This window comes from Mandrillus leucophaeus, unplaced genomic scaffold (assembly GCF_000951045.1).
Source record: "Mandrillus leucophaeus isolate KB7577 unplaced genomic scaffold, Mleu.le_1.0 Scaffold874, whole genome shotgun sequence".
NCBI classification, from domain to species: Eukaryota; Metazoa; Chordata; class Mammalia; order Primates; family Cercopithecidae; genus Mandrillus; species Mandrillus leucophaeus.
In genome coordinates, this window is record NW_012109519.1 from 522638 (window position 1) to 544798 (window position 22161).

Consider the following 22161-nt stretch of genomic DNA (forward strand, 5'->3'; position numbering starts at 1 on the left):
ATATTGCAAAGACTGCAAAATAATCATTTGATAAAGGACAATTTTAGTGCATATAAAAGGTTAAAGAAAGATTAAGTTATCCATTGAGTTGGAAGTTTTTTTTCAACATTAAAAAAGAAAATTAAAAATAAATCCTAACTTCGTTGTAAGAAACGAGCTTTAAGGTATAAACATAAGGATATATGTATTAAAAATATTTTAGGGATTTTTAAAATTACATTGTATGTGAAGTACATTTTCTCTTCAGCTTTTAAATCATTTTCTTATTTATATTGTACAACTGTAAACAACACTTAAATGATTATCATAATTATAGTTAATTAATTATAATGAAATAGTTATTGGGCTGTCTTCTATATCTCCTTTATAATAAGTGTGCATTATTTATTCTAGGCAGATATGTGGAACTTGGGAAAAAGGTGAATATGAATAAAGTGTGAATTAGTCTAACTGGTTTTAGGATCCAAATGATTCTATACATCAATTTTTCTTTGATAATATATACTTGAGGTAGGCCTTCTTACTACTTTGTAATATTCATCCTTGACACAGTTCTTGGTGTAGTTTTCAGGAGAGGAAAGAAACTCGAAGTTAAGCAGCTTTCCCAAAGTCTTATTCTAAACTCAGCAATATGTGATTTCAAAATTCATCACTACAACATACCTAGTATCCTCTCCAACTCCATGACACAACATTTTCATATTTTCCTCACGGCTCATTTTATGTTATACAATTTTTTTCCTTTTATTATCTTTGTTCAATAGTAGTCTTCGTTTTACTTTCAATAATAGTTTTCCTACAATTGCTTTTTGCTACATTTATATAGGCATCATACATATAGTTATTTTCTTGGTTTGTTATGTTTTATCTCACTTATAGTTTATAAATATTATCCATAGAATCAAACATCTTTCATTGTCATCATTAATTAAGTATAGCCCTTTTTCCTTTTGCCCCCAACTAATTTCAAGCGATTCAATATACTGGTGCACAATTTTCTTAATAATACATGATGTATTACACCATGGGCAGCTGATCTATAAATGCTCATTTTTTCAAGTACAATATTCCCTTATATGACTTTGTCAAATGTCGTTCTTGAATGCTTTTCATTATTTTCTAATTATCCAAATGTATTTTATTCATTTTTATTGTCAAAGACAGGTTTACCTGAGGCAAGGAGTTAAGGATATGAAACAAATCGGATGAATAATTTTATGCACTTGGTTAATTAGTTATTTCTATTGTCATTTTAGTGATTAGTTTCTAAAAATCAGAGATATGTATAAGTAAATATCTTTTACAAATAATCTTTTAAATATTTTTTCGAATCCTTGTGAAATTGTTGAAAAAAAGTAACCAAATTGCCCTTGTTTATTCTAAGAAATCAACATTTTAAAGTAAGAGTTCAAGAATCCTATCTCATTGTCTTGATAGTATTAGAGGCTAAGAGGGAAAGGGAGAAAGTAAATTGTTTTATTTATATCAGTATATTTTCTCAGAGATAACATGCTATATCTGTTTTTTATATTTCAATGTCATAGTCATTGGCATTTAGTTTCATTAACTTTAGAACTTTGGATGAGAACATTTAAGGAACAAACACAACTTTCCCTGGTAAGATTACTGTTTGCTTTCTCTAATTATGCAGGGTAAACTTAAGGGACCACAGCCTAATCCAAAAAGGATTGCCAATCCTGTTATCAACCTTTATATAAGATTAGAGACAATTATTTTTATTCCACAGTTCCAACGTTATTCACACCCTAATCCAGAATAATAATAAAATCTGAAGCTTGCTGTAGTCTATTAGCTTGGCACATATTTATTCTGGTCATCACTGTACTCTCTGCTATACTTGGTATGCCTGATCAATCTTTTTTATTGTGATCAACTGTGGGTAGAATTAATCAAACATCTCAGTATATTTGTAGTTTCTCTCTGTCTCTGTGTCTCTGTCTCTCATATGTTTCTCCTTGCATTTGTTTCTTTCTTTCTTGTAAAGTTACAGACTACCTTGTATAATTATTTTGATGCTGCTCTTGTTTCAATGCTAGGGTCAGACTATAAACTAAAACATATATTGTTTTATTAATCAAACAAAGTATTATTTAAAGTGCATATTTTGTAGTATTAGCTTATGTTTATTACTTTTATTTGGTTAAAATAAAGCCATACAATATTTGCATGTGGAACATAGCTCCTCAATTTACAGACCTAATACCTATCATTGGATTTCTATTCTCAAAGAGCTTTTACAGGATTTCAGTAGTTGCTTAAGAAAAGTTTTACAACACGTTTGTAAAATTTGGATGACTCTAGTGTTTTAAAAATGCTTGGTTGTTCAAACATTTTGACAGACAAGTGTGTGGAAAGATCTCATTAAAGAGATCTCATTAAAGAGGTGAACCATTTCTGAATCTTATGATTGTCAGTATAGGTCTAGCCATCTATGGCAAGATGTGTATAATACATCGCGGGTATTATGAAATATTACTCATTTCTAATTCATTACAAAAATACTTTCCTAAACGTGCATATGTGATGGATGGCAAGAAACCAAGTATTCACATCCAGTTATAAGGGTTTTTCTGTGTGCTGAAATAGACTCTATTTATCTATCAGTGCAATCAATCCATGCATTTTTCTTTGTGTCTGTCACCGTACTACCTAAGCACTTAGCAAAGACATTAAATTAGCCAAAAAGTGTGGAGTGGGATGTTTTCCTTGTCTTTACTACATTTATCTAAGCCAACCTAAAGCTAAGCAGACTGTGACTAATATTGGAAGCCTTATTCTTATCGCAGACAGAGTTGTTTTCATTCTTGTTATTATTAATTGGTTGAATGCCAACAATATATTCAGCACAGGACATAATTGCACAATATGTTCTTTCTCCTGCAACCTAGAAAGGGATCAACTGCTTTCATCTACCAACATTGATGCCAAAGTGATGAATGCCCTTTCACAACCCCCAGTTTCCTCTCCTGCCTCCCTTCCTTTATCTACTTCCCTCACCAGTTTTCCTTTAAAAAGAGACCCATTCATGGTTATTTCTTCATTTTCAAAAAGGGATTGTAGAAAAAAGTACTTTTAGAAAACTTCCTCTTGTTAAATGTCATAGTATAAAAAAGCATGGATGTTTATTTTCTTTGTGTGTTTTAATGAATATATGCTTACAGTTTTTACTGATACATATATGAAAAATATTAATATAGAGATATATATTTAACTCACATATATTTTATCTATAATTTAATCATATAAATATTTATATAGACACTGTGTATATTAGACTAGATTATAGGCAGGAATTATGTTTATGTTACCCTACACATACCATGCATGAGATGTTCAGATACAGAATTTCATACAATCCTGTTTCCTCAAAAATGTTGATTTCCTTTTGTACATCTTATCCTGACTCTAAGTGCACCATTTAACAAAGAACATGAGTTACTTGTGTTTCTTTGTTTAGTTTCAGAACTTCTTTTTGGAAAGAGATAATTTTGGTTTGTCATTTTTTAAGTTATGTAATTCCTTGAGAATTGCACTTATTAAGTATAAAATCATAATATATTTGTTAAAAGTAGGAAAAATAAAATTCATTAAATTATTTTTGCTCATTATTAATATGAACAAATATTGTAAAATAGTGTTTTATGTTGATTATAAATGGTCACGACCATTAGTAAATTAAAATATACTTCTATTTTATGTATTATATTTGGCCAAGTGGGAATTCAGACTGACCAGATTTACAGGGAACCAGTGGCTGCCATATCTAGGAAATCTGAAGCATGAACAGTATCGGAAATACAAACTTTACATTAGAAAAGTCAGGAGTAGGTAAGTTATTCTCATAGTTGTGGTGCACCCATTATTTCTGTAGATGCTATACTTTGTGATTTGTACTGCTATGATATTCTAAAAATTTAGGTCATCATATTTCAGGACTGTGCAGAAACTAAAACAAGCCTAGCAAAGAATTAAATGTGTTTATTAGTATAGCTTGTTTTATCGAGAACAAATTTTTAATATCAATATGTCAGAAAGACTTGAGAATATAGGACAAATAAAGAAAAACAGAATGAAAAAGTCTAAAGAGCTTTTTATAACACTAATTAATAAAGAGATCTCTAAAAGTAGCTATAATTGGTGATACAAACAATAAAGTCATAAAGTTACAAATTGTCATGGAAGTTCAGAAGAACATAAATCATTTAAGTAACATGATTATGAAACACATCTATTTGAACTGGGCTGATAGGAAGAAATGCATTTTAGCAAGTAATAGTATTTGTGACTTTCTATGAAAGCAATAAAATTGATAATTAGATGAAGTTTTCACAAAATTACAAAGGTATTATACTACAGATATAATTAGGAAAAACAAACTAATTAAAATGCTTTTAATTTTAAAATTTTTGGGAAAAAAGTCTACTCAATTTATACCATAAATAAACCTAGAAATTGGATTGTGAAGGAAGCCAAAATATAAACCTTTTTGTACAGATTTCCTATATATTTCAACATTTCACACATATTTTGAATTATAGGTACATTTAAATACAAACATATTTCGCATTCTTGGGCTATTTCAGTACTTGTGTCTGTTTTTTTTCTATAATTTCTTTCATAATTAAATGGAAGTTTAATAATCAGTTAGCGAATTGGCTTTATATTCAGAGTTCTATTGTTATTCTTTTTAAAAGGGTTTTTTCCTTATATTTTCAACTATTTCTCAACAAAGGGAAACTAAGACATATGCATATTAGATTAATGTTAAGTGCTTAAAATTTCCAGTACATAAATCTTGAATGCTTAAAAAATATTTGAAGCTTCTCTTGCTCCTGTAACATTCTGGGATGATGCAGAGGTCAGAAGAGAGGCATTCTCCCACAAAATTATACAGAAACTCAGGGCAAGAGATGCTGTCCCATCTCTAACTGTGACTTCCAGATCATGCTAGTCATCTCATACCAAGCTACCAGACAGAAAATAGACTACAGAAGAGAGTGTGGGGGAGGGTTTATGGACAAGTTTCTGGAGTGGCACAGGTCACTTCCCTTCATGTTCTTTAAGTTAGATGTCGTTGGCCTGTCATATGTAACTGCATGTGTGACTGAGAACTATTCAGTAGCTGGTACTCAGGTTGATGAGGAGAATGCAAATTTTGGTAACAACAAACATTCTCTATCAGAGGCCATTCTTAGAGTCACCAACTAACCACTTATGCCCAAGTCACCTGACAAAGAAAGGCATTCACATATTCTCTGAAGAAATCAATCCAAAGTTATTTACCTCATGTCTTAGTCTGTTTTGTGCTGTTATAACCGAATACCACAGACTGAGTCATTTATAAATAAAGTAAATTCATCCCTCATGTTTCTGGAGACAGGGAAGTCCAAGATCAAGGGACTGGCATCTTCTGAGGGCCTTCTTGCTGTATCATTCCATGGTGGAAGGTAAAAGGGCAAGAGAGTACATGAGAGAGAGAGAGAGAGGGAGACAGAGACAGAGAGAGAGAGAGAGAGAGAGAGAGAGAGAGAGAGAGAAGCATGCAAAGGAGGGCCAAACTAGTCTCTCATAAGAAATCCACTCCCAAGATAATGACATGAATCCATTTATGGAGGCAGGAAACTCATGGCCTGATAACCTCTTAAAAGTCTACCTCTTAATATTGTTACTAAGAGAGTTGTTTCCAAAATATGATTACAGGGAGATACATTCAAACCATAGCATCCAGTAGCTAAAAAGAGCTTGAAGTCCAGTATTTCCATAATTCCTAAAGGTTTGAAGACCTACTAACTAGAACACAAGTTATTTGTTTTCACTTCCCATTATACAACATAGGAATAGGTAGGCACAGAAAAGTATGCACACACTAAACTACACATGTTCCATTTAAAAAAGAAGGAGGGTCATACAACTGTTCCTGGGTCATAGGCAGAACAGAATCCTGGCGTGTAGACTGTCTGCCATTTTCTGGAGAAAATTTCTTTATTGTACCCAGATTCTAACTCTAGAATAAACTCTTACCAGTTTTTCTCTGTTGCTTTCTATTTCTACGCTCTGAGAGGTCCTATCTCATCTACTATCTTTGATGACCACATCTTGGGTAGCCATAAAGTATATGCCCTGCTTGCGGTCTGTGCATCTTACATGATTTGCTTTCTCCTGAGGAAAGTCTGGAGATCCTAGATTTGTTTTATTCTTATAAGTGTCTCAAGACAGAATCAAGGAAATAGAATTTCTTTTAATTTTGGAATTTATTTGATATTTACTTCAGGGCAATCCTAGAGCCAGTGAATACATCCAAAGCCTTTTACTTGGCCTAGTTTTTAAATGTTTTATTTCTTCTTCTTTGCCTCACCTCATTCTCTACAACCATGGGTAGTAACAGGGGTTAGTGGAAAGGTACTGCCTTTCTTGTAAGCATCTGACCTTTGCTCAAGAGCTAGATCCTTAATTACCTGTGTGTGTGTGTCTGTTTCTGTTTTCTAACTGAAATGTTTAATGGGATTTGTTGCTCTAAAACTTTCATACACTTATATCCCTACTGCTCGGGATCCAGAAACTGCTGACTCTGACCCTGGGAGTTCCCAACTTTGTAAACGTTTTCTATTTTCTTTCATTTTTTGTTTGCAAACCAACCAATTCCTTTTTGAATCATCACTTTCTTGTAATATGTTTCTAATGTAACAGGCTAAAAAAAACGACATAGTGGCATTATGGCTCCTTCCAACTCTTTCATTTAGAATCACACACTTGGAAAACACTTGTCTTCCTTTCAAAATGTTGCTGGTAACAGTTTTAACAAATGCATGGCAAGAGTAAGGCAGATCCCCCAGCTCTCCAATGTACTATAGGGTTTCCTCCTTTGTTGTTGCCTGCCTTTCAAAACACAAGCAAACATCCATAATTTAGGATTTTTAAAATATTAGGTTGGTGCAAAAGTAATTGCGGTTCTTGTCATTATTTTTTAAATGGCAGAAACTGAAATTACTTTTGCATCAACCCAGCAGTAGTAACCTATTTAAGGTACTAAATTTTCTATTAGTTAAAATAATGCTGGTTATCCTTACAAATAACAAGTCAAATATAAATAATAGCTCAAACATAAGAGAATTTATTTCTTATTTAAGTAATAGTTCAGAGTGAGCTCCAAAGATAGTAGGACAGGGCAATTCTTTGTCATCAACTGAATATTCAAGAAGTCAGATATCATGGCATCTTCAGGATCTGGTTTTTGCAATACCGTGGCTTTCTCTACTGCAACCAGCTAGAAAAGGAACAGAACCTGGAATGTACAAGGATAGTAATTGATGACCCAGGCCTTGAATTGGTACAAATTACTTCTTCTCACATTCTGTTGAATAGATCTCAACCACATAGTCATGCTTAATCACCAGTGAGAGTGCAAAATGTAATCTGACCATGTTCCCTGGCAGAATTTGAGTTTAGTCTCAGAGGTATCCACATATCCAGTGAATTAAGTGAAACTGGAATTCTACTCTGTTTACTAAAAATTTGCTTCACAATGTTTCTCTGAATTATAAAACACAAATAAATAAAAGAAAAATATTGACTTGATAGACCAGATTGAGCACTTTTATATTCAACAGTTTGTAGAGCTACAGAAAAGTAATTTAATTTTATTTCATGTTATTGCATAAAATGGCAGCAAGCTCCATCACCTCCATCAACACACCACGAAGCACCAATAAACAGTGATTCAATAAGAGGTTGCAGTAGCTTCTTTAAGCATATAGCACCTCAGATTTTATTGCTCATTGAAATAATTACAGCTTACTGAAATAAAGGATGTCGGTTTTCTGTTCAAGTGTCATCGATGCTTGAACATACCCATATTTTCTCAACAAGATATATCTTCACCTTCAAATTTCTTAGGAGTAAGCTGAAGATATTTCACTTTAGTATGAAGTCCTATTACAGCAGAAGTAACTTTGCCTACAATTTCAACCTAGTTGAATATATTGCAATTTCAATTTAGATGTTAGAAGAAAACCTTCATTATGGCAATGAACTCTCTTTTTGTTGGTATAAGGGATGTTCCTGACAAATTATGCTTTTGCTTCATTAAAAATGATTTTTTTAAAACTTTTAGACTGGTAGAAATTACCATTCAGTTTCAGTTGATATGAAATGGGCTTTTAAAAGTGCCATTTTTCTGCTTAACAAAATCAATAATCTTTATTATATACAATAAGCATAACCTTCCACCATTTCCCAATCAATAAAATCTCCTCTTCCTTCATGATATTCAAGTCCCTTAGAGACAATGTAGCCATTTGAATATTAATTCTCCTAGTGGATCTCACCTCTATTAACTCTTAAGGCAGTAACATTTGTCGTAATTTTACAACATTTTTCTTCCCATAGAACATATCTGTGAAAAAAAGATTATCTTATAAAAACTAGATATTTACCTTGTTCACTCTATTTAAATAAAAATTTCAGATCTTTATAGAGATTCCACTTGTTGGTAATTGGAAGTGTTATATTTACTTGTCTTTTTTTTTTAGCATGATAATTAACTGCTCTTTCATTTAGATTGGCTAAACAAAATGCATTCTGAATTCATTACATTTTCCTCGTAAAGATCATTTATTAATTAGAACTTATATATCACTGTCAAATAATAGGATGCACTATGAACGGTATACATAAATTAAAGATATCTGATAGCTCCCTTAAAGTCAGAGAGAAATTTCATCTCTTTATTTTTCTCGTATTTCCAGAATATACTGGCTAATGACACTATCTGGGTTTTGAAAAACAGCAAATATGTTAAAGGAACTAGTTACATAAGTTTTATTAAAATATTAAATAGAATTAATCACTTTTATGCTGTCTCAAACATACAAAACATTTGATCATTCCTATATTTATATATTTTAGCATTCTTGGATGCTGAAGTACTTCCTTTTTATTTATATAGTATATTTCTATATGATTTATTTGTTTTTTTGGAAATGTATCAAGTGAGTACACATATGACATTTAAAATTAAATGTGTTGTTTGCTATGTCTTTGAAATTATATGAAATGCAGTCCATGTAAACTCAACATATAGATAAATAAAGTGATGTCTAGAGAGATTAGATGAGTTTTATTTAGAATCACAGTTACTTTATAAGTGAAGAGACTATAACACAGTTCTGTATCTCAAACTAGTACTTTGTAAAATCTCATCATGTCTATTTTTAATGGAAATATATTAATCCTGAGGAATATAACCCTGCTCTAGAAATGTATTGTTAAGCTTTTCTGTCCAAGTTCAGAACTAGTTAAAAGATGAATACACAAAAAAACTGACAGATATAAAATTATTAGCATTATTATTAATAATTGTAAGTTGGATAGCATGTTTGTTACAAAGATTAAAAAAAACTTTTTGATCTCTGCTGTCCCTAAACAGTATTTACTTACCAAAAAGTGTCAATAGTGTATTTATTTTACTATCGTAATTTTCATCTTATCCTTGCCAAAAATAACCAAAGTATAATATTAAGGTTTTTAACGAGGAGTCTTTGGAAATGGTGGGGGAGTAATGGTATTTGATACTGTCATTATTACTCAGGGAGCTATTGTCATTTGATGCCTGAGATCCAGGAATGATACATGTGGCTGAAAGCATGGATCAGCCTCACATATAAATTAAGCACCAGTTGAGAATCAGTCTATGATGAGTAGTAGCATTTGTTTTTGAAGTACACGACAAAGGACAGAGCAAGGAAATCCTACATTTGGCCTCTTCAGTTAGGGGCAGAGTATAAAGAAAGATGCTGCCTATTTTCTAACAAAGACAGAACTGTAGATTTTAAAATATGGGAGAGGCAAGAATGGAACCAAGTGTGTCTGCCCTTGTCCGAAATTCAACAATAAACTAACAAATGAATGGATCACCAGAAGCTGTTGTCTTTCTCGCAGGCCTTGGGAAAACAGGAATTTAGATGTCCATATACATTTTTTTCTTTTCAATACTCATTTTGAATTTTTTCTCAGAAACCTTAAAACATAATTACCATTCGACTCAGCAATTTCATTACTGGGTATATACCCAGAGGCATATAAATCATTCTACCATGAAGATACCTGCACATGAATGTTCACTGAAGCACTATTCACAATAGCAAAGACATGAACTCAACCTAAATGCCTATCAATAATAGACTGCATAGAGAAAATGTGGCACAAATACACCACCGAATACTATACATCTATAAGAAGGAATGAGATCATATTCTTTGCAGTAACATGGATGGGGCCATAGGCCATTATCCTAAGCAAACTAAGGTAGGAACTGAAAACCAAATACCATGTGTTCTCACTTATAAGTGGGAGCTAAGTATTGAGTACATGTGGACAAAAAGAAGGGAACAACAGGCCCTAGGACCTACTTGAGAATGGAGGGTAGGAGGAGGATGAGGACCAAAAAAACACTTGTCAAGTATTATGCTTATTACCTGAGTTACAAAATAATCTGTAAACCAAATCCCTGTGATACATAATTTACCTATATAACAAATCTGCACCATGTGTATTTCTGAACCTAAAATAAAAGTTAAAAGAATAATAATAATGGCAGTAATAACTACCACAGGATCACAACATGTGTTAAGGATAACAAATGGAAAGAATTTAGCAGAGTTTTTTTTTTTTTCCCACATGGTTTGTATTTTAAAAATTATATTGAATTTAAATGGGCTACAGTTTAAAAATTGAGCCTTATTTTTTTTCATCGGTAATATTATTTGTAGCACTCCTGTAGGGTAAAATAAGATGGTTGAAAAAAAAAGCATACTGCAAATGAAAAATAAATAGTGTATCTGTCAGAGTTCATTGGAGGGCATTGAAGCAACTCTGAATGTTTTGGGTAGAAGGAAGTTTAACACAGGGTATTCTGATACTTACAAAAATGTTGGAAGGACTAGAGGAACAAAGTTTTCAAGCATACAGCACTATGCAGTTAACTAGCAGTCAGGGAGTTGCTTTGGTTACCACGCACAATGATGATGCAATTTATGATAATCGTGTCCTTGCCACCTCTGCTGCTTGACACCAAGAGTCTGTTCCTCAGAATTGGAACATAGATTCCGGACACTCCTCATTTGCCCCTTTATGATCTCGTTTTCTACAAAAAGTACAAGCAGGAACAAGGCCTCGGCCTTACTTCTGTCTTCAAATCTGGCTCCGTTTCTCTTTATTAGAGAACCTAAACACAGAAGAAAACAAAAACCCAAACAGAGGAGCAAGTCGTAATGTCCAAAAAGACAATTGATAAACAGGAATAAATGACTGTTCTTACTTGCTTTAGTGATTTCTCGTATCCAAGCTTAAAAGAAAGCCGTATGCAGTCTCTCACTTCCTACTTCTAACGGTCACTTCACCCAACACCTACCACGTGATGGTAAATTGATCAATGTGGAAATCTTTAACAAATCATTTCATAAATGTCTTACATTCTGATATTCTAACAATGATCTTTCAAAACTGACTCGTCAATGGCTCATCCCTCTGCATATTATTTACAGTAGTAACTATATTTGCATATATTGCCAAACCACAAAGCAGATTTAAGTGAACGATGACTATTTCAAAAACGTTATACTTCTTATACATCACATTACGCTATTTCTTTTTCTAGAACAATCAGAAAAAGTTTCTTTCTTACTATATGTAATTCTTTATATATTTTTTAAAACAAGAGATCTTCTGGTAGTGACAAGTTCTTAATTGTGTATAATATGGTTTGAGCCTCAGTTCCTGTTTCTTTTGAGGCTCTGATGATATTTATTTTGAGGTCAGTCATTTTAGAAACTTACAGCAACACCAGACATTCCATATTTGCAGCTTAGTTTAGAGATGGTATCACTATGTAGTGATGTTTGACTTTTTCTGTTTTTGTTCCTTTTTTATGATACCCTTATTGAAGTGGTCACAAGTACAGTTCTGTCTAAGTTTGGATTTCTGAGACCCAAAGGACATACAATCAATGGAGTCATTTTTCTTCCATCTAATAAATACACTTTATTAAGGCTATAAAATAGGTACTTGTACTTTGATACTATAGATATGTTACAGAGAGTAGGTTAGCAATAAAAAGCAAACACTTTGAGAGAAATAATCTTGAGAAAATTTTAAGATGAGTTGGCTAATTGAGACAATATGTTCTGTTGTCTTTTATTTTGGTTGATGGACTATGTTTATTCTTTTTGTAACCCTAACACAGAGGATCCTGTGAAACATTTTTGCAGGCATTTAATGTAACTTAAGCCAATTACACTTAACCTTTACTTACGTTACTAAAGAGAAGTATAGACCTTAAATACCTTCCTCTTAATGTCAACATTGCCAGACAATCCTGCCTTGTTTCTCTAGTACATTCACTTTCCCACACAGTAACAGGACTAGTTCAGCACATCTTTTCCTCTGACATCTCAAACATTTCTTTCCCTTATTTAATAGACTTTACATCCCAAAATTGCATTATCATTAAAGAAGATATTTGTAGGTAAGCACTAATTCAACTTTACACCATATGATTTGACAAGTCAATGATAATTTTGGCCATATGTGCCTTCCTTTCTATTTTGACAAAAGATGTTTCCTGACAATAACTTGTACTTTCAGTTTTTCCAAAGATTTGTGAAAATAATTTCTGTCTTTTTTCTCCTTTAATATTCCTGTGCCTTCTTCTTTGCCATTGCCATCATCGTCATCACTAATACCATCATCTTAATAGCTACTATTTGATTGCTTACTATAAGCCAGGTACTAAACACACACACACACACACACACACACACACATTTTATTGAGTTTTCACAGCAAATAATGATTTTATTTTCTCCAGTTTAATGACAAAATCATGACTCTCTTTCACTATATGTTTTCCCCATCGTCATGCAAGCACACCTTACAATAAGTGATCCCTTAAAAAAAAAAAAAAAGAAAGAAAAAAGAAAGCTTCCTTGAACCATGTCTCCCTCCATTTTTTTTCTGCCTTACAATAAATTTCCTCTCATAAGCGATGACTTTAATCCTGTTCTCACCGTCTTCCCATGATATCCTCAATAAAACCCAAACAGACTTCATCCTCACTACTCAAAAAATGCCTCTTAACATTTTTTCGAGTATCATCCTTAATTTTGTCAAGTCAAACAGTCAATTTGCTGTCATTGTTTTACCAACTCTCTTCACAATTTGATACAGGTGACTGCTCCCTTGTAGGAAAAGCTTATTAGCTATATTTCTCTATAACCTCATTTCCCGATTAGTTTTCTTTCAATCTCCCTTCCAAGATTTCTCAGTTGCTATTGTTGCTGCTCAGTTGATAAGCCACCAAGGCTTTACCATATGTTGTCTTCTCTATTTTCACTCTCTTTTAAAATAATCTTATGTTGTCTCATGGTTCTAAATTACATGAATAATCAGATGTCTCAAAAATTGTTCATTCCAATTCAGACTTTTCCCATTAGTTCAAGGGTTATATCTAGAAATCTATTGGATACATGTATTTGGATATTTAATAATTTACAAGTACAAAGCAGACCCAATCATTGCCCACCTCTAGTTCTTCGCCAGTGCTTATTTTCCCCATATCAGCCAAGTAACTCACATGTTACTCAGACAGAACAATGAGGGATCATCTCTGATTTCCATCCTTCCTGTGATGGATAGATCCAATCTAAGGGAAAGCCAGCTATACCTCTGAATGGATATTGGAATTTCACCCCAATTCTAACTTTGCTTCACACTCATCTGGAGTGCTGTTTCAGTCTCCCCATTGTCCTCTTGGTTCCTGTCTTTATACTTTTCTCATCCTCTACATTATTATGCCAAAAAATATCTGAGAGATCTTTTAAAATTACAGCTAACCATAACATTCTCCCATTTAAAACCCTTTAACTGCTTCATCTCAGTTTGAATAAAAACTAAATGTCTTACATTAGAAGTAAGGCCCAACAGAAACTGCATGTTAAGCCCTAAAATTGTGGGTAGCACATAGTAAATATCCAATAATAGAATAATTCTCATTGTTGTTGTCATCATTGCTATTTGATCTCTGCATGTCTTTTACCACATCCTCTTTCTCTAGATTTCTCTGACCACATTAGCCTTCCCTATGTCCCTCAAGTACCATGTTTCTTGCTCTCAGATACTTTGCATCTGAATTCACTGTTCCTGGAAGGGAATTCAGCAATTTTTGCATGGCTTCCTCCTTTGAATGCTCTTGGGTATCGGCATAAAGGCCACCTCCATATAGATATTCTCCATCTACCCTATCCAAAATGGTTGCAGTATTGGACAAGATTGAGACAGTCCCTGATCCCATAACAATCAAATGAATAAAAAAGTCAAAATTCATAAGTTTGATTTATTATTTTGTTTCCTTCTTCTTTTAAAGGGTTCCTTCTGCCAAGTACCTTCACAAAATCTGTAATTTTATCTTAAGAATTTTGTTCCCAATATCCAGAGTCAATAATGATTTTGCCTGATGATGAGATTTTGAAATAATTGATATTTTATGATCTTATGTTGAAAGAAAAGTACTTAATTTCAAAATTTAGAAGTCAGAAATTTTGTTAAAAATCTGATGGCATAATTTGCAATTAAGTATATAATTCTCTTTTCTATAATTAGCCAGATCTTTCTTTTTATTTTATATGATATAGTTCAGATGAAATTATTCTGTTTAAATTAATATCAAATTAATAAAATATTATTTTTCATTATATGCTGTACTCATATACATTTTTTCAAATATGAGAGACAGTGAATATCACAATATTTTATGTTCATATTTTAACTTTAATTCTCTGTTGCAACATTCACCACAGGGCATTATATCCTCTCTTTTCTGAAATGTGATGTTCATCGTCTACTAAAGATTTTGCTGAAATGCATGTGCTTTTCTATTAAGTTAATGCATGTGACTATCTGAATTGATTACAGTTTAGGATATGCAAACTTAAAGAGCTTTAAACTAGTTTAACATTTAAATTATGGAATTACTACGAATCTATACTCTGGAAATTATATTATAGGATAAATATTGTGACTTGGAATATAAATAATAGCACAGGGTTTATAGTTGCATTAACTTTAAGTAGAAACTTGAAATGGAGATAAATATTACAATCATTTAAATGGCTTGTTTCCTTGTTAGAGCAGGGGTTTTAGAGTGTTTTTTTTTTTTCTATTTCACCTGAAATCTGAAAATGCATTTAGCATCAATATTATAATCTAATCCATATCATTCCAGCCACTATTTGTATTGCCAAAGCAGGGAACAAAATTTCCCTATTACCCTTCTCTATTATCTCACCTTGAAGACACTGTTATACTGAATACTTCAAGTCTTTGACAAGGCATTGAAAAAGTAGATAATTCTTTTCCCTTCAAATTTCAAATGTTTGCTAAGGCATAAATGTTCCACAGCAGAAGTCAAGTTTTTAGTTATAATTGCAAGAACCCAAATGTTCTCATAAACAGTCAGATTCCTTAGGGACAGAAATTGTAAGCACTAAGCTTTGCAAATAGCCCCTTAATAAATGGATATTACATTCTTTAGAAAGTAGTCATAACCGCTTATTGAGAGTTACTTGAGAAGTCTTTCGGCATATGAATCTTATATCACCAGTCTAAGCAGGTTGTTCTCTTTATAGGATCCATAATCTCTAAATAGATACCCATATTATAGGGTCACTAGAATTGTCCAACTGTTGAATATTAATTTATAAAATTCCTTAGACAATTTTATTTAAACAAACATAAAACAAATGATTTCCTTTATATAATATCATATCCACTAATATCACCTCAAATCTATAAAAATATATGCATGATTCAAGAAAATACATGTTTTAGTACATACTGTTCCTCACCCGGTATTACCTAGGTGATTACTAGTATATCAACTTGCCCTTAGGGGAGGGAAATGTTGAAAAAAATGTTTTATTTCTTCAAATAGAAATAAACCAATGTTATCTGAGTAAATGCTACTCTAATTTTTTGACTCAATATGAATAGTTTTGACATTATATTAAAATTGTATTTAAGTTTTAAGCTAAAAACTTTTTCTGGAAGTCCATGGTCATCCATCTTGAACTCCAAGCATGTAGGAAGACATAGGTAGAAGTATATTAAATCTGACAAATGACCTCCCATGTGCAAAGGAGGAAATAAAGATTCATTCTCTGTGTTTGTGAGATCATTTTGATGAGGGAAAGGCTAATTGAGGATGACATACATTCTAAATCTAATTCAAATCAGCATTTTTACATGAAGACTCATCACATTTCCAATGGTACACGCTACCATAAAACAGCTTAGTAAAGACATTTAGAATTTGATTCTTGGAATTTTTTTAATGCTTCATCAGAACTGACATTTTTAGTGGTAATGAGTTTCCAGTCTCAGTATTAGTTCAAACTGGATATCTGTGGTATTTTACCCCTTTTATTAAAAAAAGAAGCTTTTTTCTTCAGCATAATTAAGTCTTATGTTGCAGAGAAAATTGCAACTAATATGCGATTATGCTTAGGAAACATGTGGGGAAAGTGCTAACACAGGGTTTCTCACAGTAAAAACAAATCACCTTGAAATGATTAAAATGTTAAATTATGAGGGACTCATCCTGTGACATTAAAAAAAAAATCATATTCTAAGACCAAGTAGCACTACTGTTGTTTTTAGAATGAAAAGGTGATTGCTAACTCTTAACTCTTGAAATCCTTAAAAATCAGCATTAATATTATCTAATTAACACATTTAACAGCTCAACACTGTTAAAAGACCACTTCATCCTTTATCTAATAGGTAGTTTTGGTAACCCTACAAATTTTATAACATAGGTGTCATTTGTTAAAAGTCAGGGTCAGTTGTATCTTGATGATATTTGCACAATGACAATTCTAAACACAGAAGGCAGCCACTTACTATGAGGTCAGAAAGAAAAAATATACAGGAGTTGCTGCCTTTAAGACTATATACTACACATCAATCACTGTAATTAAATTTGGAAACGGACATTTGTATGCAAGTCAATGCTTGTAAATATGTCATGTACAAGGATTATCAGCCTGAAATGTTTATCATTCTGTATTTTCCCCCATATCATGGCTGTTTGGCTTTATTCCAAGGGTAAAATGAAACATAATGCCTATCCAATTTTGAATTTAAGAAAATACTATTGCTTTTTTTCTGAGCTAAATCTATGAAAATTTATATGTCAACTATATTTTCAAAATTTAGATTTTGGGGAGATTTTATCGTGCCTAAGGGTTGAACAATGGGCCCCTTTATTTTCTGTGCTATGTAAAATATCTCAGGTATTTCAATGGCCAACTATTGTGTATAGTTAAGCAACCTGTTTTCTCTACTTTCTAAAATTGTGTTTACCTTTCAAATCAATTGAGTACATAACTCATTCACTTATATCCAGAAGGATTTCTTGAGCAATAAGCTATGTATTTCTAGATAAATAGGGAGAATATTGTGTCCATCATCTAAGATCATTTTGATGAAATGATGTAAAATTAAATCATTTGCTCACTTACAGGCTTGAAAATTCAAGAACCATGATTAGGAGTGTCAACTATTTTTCTGGGAACTCACTTCACCTCTTTGTAGGGCATAAGAATCTACGTATAAATTTTAATTAAATTTATTCATTATGTATATTCATCAGGTTAGTTTTCTGGCATCTTGTCACTGAAGAAATTGGAAGACATCATGAAACATGACTTGTTTTATGAGACAGAATAGTTAGATTGGAATTTGGTAGCGCCCGATAATATGTTCTTAAAATAGTCTTATTTATTTTAGGGTTTTCAATGATACCATACAAATATGGACAATGGTTCTAGATAAAGATGTAATATTTTTGTTTTCTGGATAAAAATTTAGGAAATAGCTAGACCTGTTTCTTTAAGTTTGGGTGAAGGTTAATTACAGGAACTGCATTAGTTTTAGCATCTTCTCTATTAGCAACAACACTAAAGATAATAATAACAATAGTAATAATAAACATTGAATATTTACAATGCTGGGCCCTGTTTCAAAAAAAATGTATAATGCACCTGTAAACTTCTTATCGTTATTCATATTCTATAGATAAAGAGGTTGAGGCATAGAAAAGCGATATAGCTTGATACATGTCAAAAATGTTGTGAATGGCAGAGCTGAGGTTTGCTTCCAGTTGTTCTGGCTCCAAGGCCAGCATTCTGAATTGGTAAAAATAAAGTAATAAAAGGAAAAACACTCTAACATCATGAGAAAATACAATTGCAGTAAGAGTATTTTAATTTTATGGAAAAAATAAAACATTCTTTCTTAATTTATTAAAAGTATAGTTTTGACATCTAGTATGTTCAAAGAGCAGTAAAAATAACTCAAGATGGAAACATTAAGGGCAACATAGGCAAGTGGTGGAAAAACCTTTAGGCAAATATTAGCAGTGCGGAATACAATAATTTGTTAACAAAACACCACGGGTTGGACCTTAACCAGGATGAGGATGAGTCAGAAAATGTAACATTTTATTTACTATTAAGGGGTGAAAGTAAAGTGAGGATGAGGGGTGAATAACCTGCGCAGAAAAAAAATAGAGGCTTACAAGTCTAGACTGTGATTTGAAAACTGTGCATATTTCAGTGTGCCTAGAGATAACATTAGGGTTTGGAGAAATAAAGTTCTAAAGTTAGACAAGAACTAAGACTTCAAAGGACATAGCACACTCCTGTTAAGGAGCAGCATAACTTTTCTGTTAAGTGATTCATAGCTGATTTAGTGTTTCAGGAATAGGATTCTGGCAGAATACAGTAGGGTAGATTGTAGGAGAATATTCCTGGAAGCAAACCAGCCAGGAGACTGATTAAACAAAGCCTAACTGAGGAGGATCTTGAGGGTGCAATAAGCATCACGTGAATTTAATTGGTTTGGAAGTACATGTGAGCATTGACTTGGTAATAAGAAGAAGACTGATTAGATTTGGGTATGACCAATGAGATAATTTGAAGAAATATTTATGGATTCTGGTTTAGGCAACTGCAAGAGAATTGGGGAATAAAGTGCAATTAGGTGAGACAAGGATGGGGAAATAAAAGAGAGTTTGAGGAAAGGTAATAATTTATAATTTGTATTTCTATCCAGATGAAGATGTCAAAAAGGCAACTGCATTTACAGTGATGCAAGAAAAACGTCAATTTAAAACAATTTAAAGGACTTTAGTTGAGCAATGAGCAACTTGCAAAGTGGGAAATCCCCAGAATCACAACAGATTCACAGAGACTCCAGGAGTGCCTTGTGGTCAGAACACATTTATAAACAAAATGGTAAAGTTATGTACAGGAATTGGAAGTGAGGTACAGAAAAAGTGAGAATGCTTACAGCTTGGTGTTTGCCTTATTTGAATGCATTTTGAACATTCAGCAATTTATGACAGGTTGAAGTATGGCCGCTGGGTTTGGCCTACACTCAGCCATTGTTACAGGTGCATACCATTAAGTTAGGTTTTCAATTTTGCTTGACTATTAAGCTAGGTTACAGCTTATCCACAAGGACTCAAATATAGAATTAGAGAGTCCTACTTAGGCCATACTTGGTTTTAACAATTTCCCCCTTTTGGTCATTATCTCAATTTTGAGGGATTGATCAAAACCTTAGTCATTGTAAATGTACTTACGCTTTTGAAACTCACTGAGAAACAGAAGAGTGGGTTTTGCAAAGAGAGAAGAAGGATGGAGTAGAGGATACCTCCTTATGCTGGAACATCTTGTTTACAGGAAAAAACAAAAGCTAGTCTGTTCTAGGATGCATGTGTTTTTTTTTTTAACTCTTAGTTTGATTATGTTACATTTAGCATGAGTAATTCCATTTTAGTTTGATTTGGTTTTTTGGGGCCCTAGTCCACGAATTCAGTCCAAAATAATGGCTTCCCATAATTTTGTTTAAAAAAGAAAATTCCCCCCTTTCGGCCAAGTTCTCACTTAGGTGAGAGTGTGACCAAAACTTAGGGTCTTAGTGCCACTCTCAGTTACCATCACTTTGAGTTTCCGGTCTCAGAACGTCATTCATAAGTTATGGTGTCCTCATGGTAGCACATTTCTTTCAGCTTTTGTCATTCCAGTTGAAGAGAAACCATTTGATGTTCTGGAGATGGCTACCTGCAAACATTTTGAGAGAATACAGTACAGCAGGGAGACTATTATGACTATTGGGAGGATAATAGCAAGAGTTTGGAGTATGCTCCTTACCCAGGGTCCCCATAAACCACACCACGTAAAATTAAATAGATTAAAGAATAAGCTAGATGAAGAGTCTGCTCACTTGACTAAGTTGTCTTTTCATTTATCCCCTAAACTGAATTTTTATAATCTACATTTGATGCATTTCTCCATAGGCCACAAGTGTCAACAGTTGCACAGGTACTTTTCTGTTTAGCCAATTCTGTTATTTAGCATAACTTTCACAAGAAAATTTAAAGTCTGTTGTGTAACAATAGCCTTTAAAGTAGAATTTGCTGTAGAACCTATTATGAGGGTGACAGTTCTAATTATTGCCTCTTTTATTGTAAACCAAATGGAAAAAGGACAAAACAAATGATGTCCTTTTAATAGAACAAAGGCCTCCTGGCAATGTTCTCTTTAATCCATAATGTGGGTTAAGAGGAGTTTTGACTGATTATAAGACAACATATATAACACTAAAATTTCTCTCCTACGTTGTGCATTCATCTTTTATCTATTAAAGTATAATTTTAGTCATGTATAAGACTTGCAAAATCTTTCACAAATAAAAGTATACCTGATAAGTGCCCATAGTATAACCACTTTTCATTTCTATTGTTTATAGAGGTATAAACAAGGAAAAAAATATTAAAAGATAAGAGTCTCATAATAGTAGGAGTCTTGATCTGCGATCTAGGGAAAAGTTGTTCACATCAATGATGCCATCTTTTTCTGGGGATAAACTTTCCTGGTTAGTTTTACCTTAAGAGTTCCAATGGGTGTACAGTTCCAGGAGTGTGGAGGTACCCTTCTCAATTGTGAGATTATGAACCCAAGGTTCAAGGCTACAAACTTTTGTTACAGCGTGGATAGAAAGGAGAATTTTTCTCTAATGTTCTCAGAAGATCTAATATTCGGGTTGTAGATTGTGAAGGGATTCTCCTCAGTGAACCATAAAAAGCTTTCTTTCCCTGGTGAAAATACACTGTAGCATAATAACCTACTGTCACAACATCAGCCCTCTTGCACAGGAAAGCTTTTATACAACCAGAAGACATGCAATGAAAATGAAAATTGAATGAAATCCCTTCATCAATCTTTAAATGATCTATCAGGTAGCCAAATGTACCTGAAGCTTTGATTGTCTTCCAAGGAATCTAGAACAAAACATTGGTTTTAAACTATTTCTGCAATTTATAAGTCACCACACTAACATATTCAATTTGAATTATTTTATCTTTTCCATGACAAGTAATGGAATGCAGAATCTTTAATTACAAAGCTTTAAGGACTCAAGAAGGACAAGACAGCTGTCCTGGTACTTCATGAGTCCATACTTAGCATTGGACTTATGTCCTCTTGAATACAGCTGTTTTTCCAATTTATGAACTGATAACTAGTGGGGTATCATTAAAAATTAGTATAATAGTAAAATAGCACAGATAACTAATGGGTTATTATAGGTAATTTCACTTAGACCATGAAGTTCATTCAAATTATATATTTAAACAAGTTTAGTGTTGGCTGATTTATCACGATAACCTAGAGCTTGATTTCAAAAGGTTTTTTAAATACCAAGGATTTAAAACATTGAATATTACAAAATAGAAACTTAGGCTACCAAAAGTCATTCATTTAGCCAAAATGATAACTCAAAAATTTTCTAAACGAAAAAACATTATTCTGATAGAAGACTTAGCTTTCCATACAAGACCCAATGGGGACAGCATGAGGCCAGCTGACTCTGTCTCCTTTCTTTCCCTTCCCTCCCTTTTTCTTTTGTAAGTTTACTTAAAGGATAAACACAAACCCTTCGTTATCTTTTAATACTACATGAAAATCATATTTATAAAAGAAAACCAAATTTCATATTTCCAGTAGTATTCCTTCCATTTTTAAT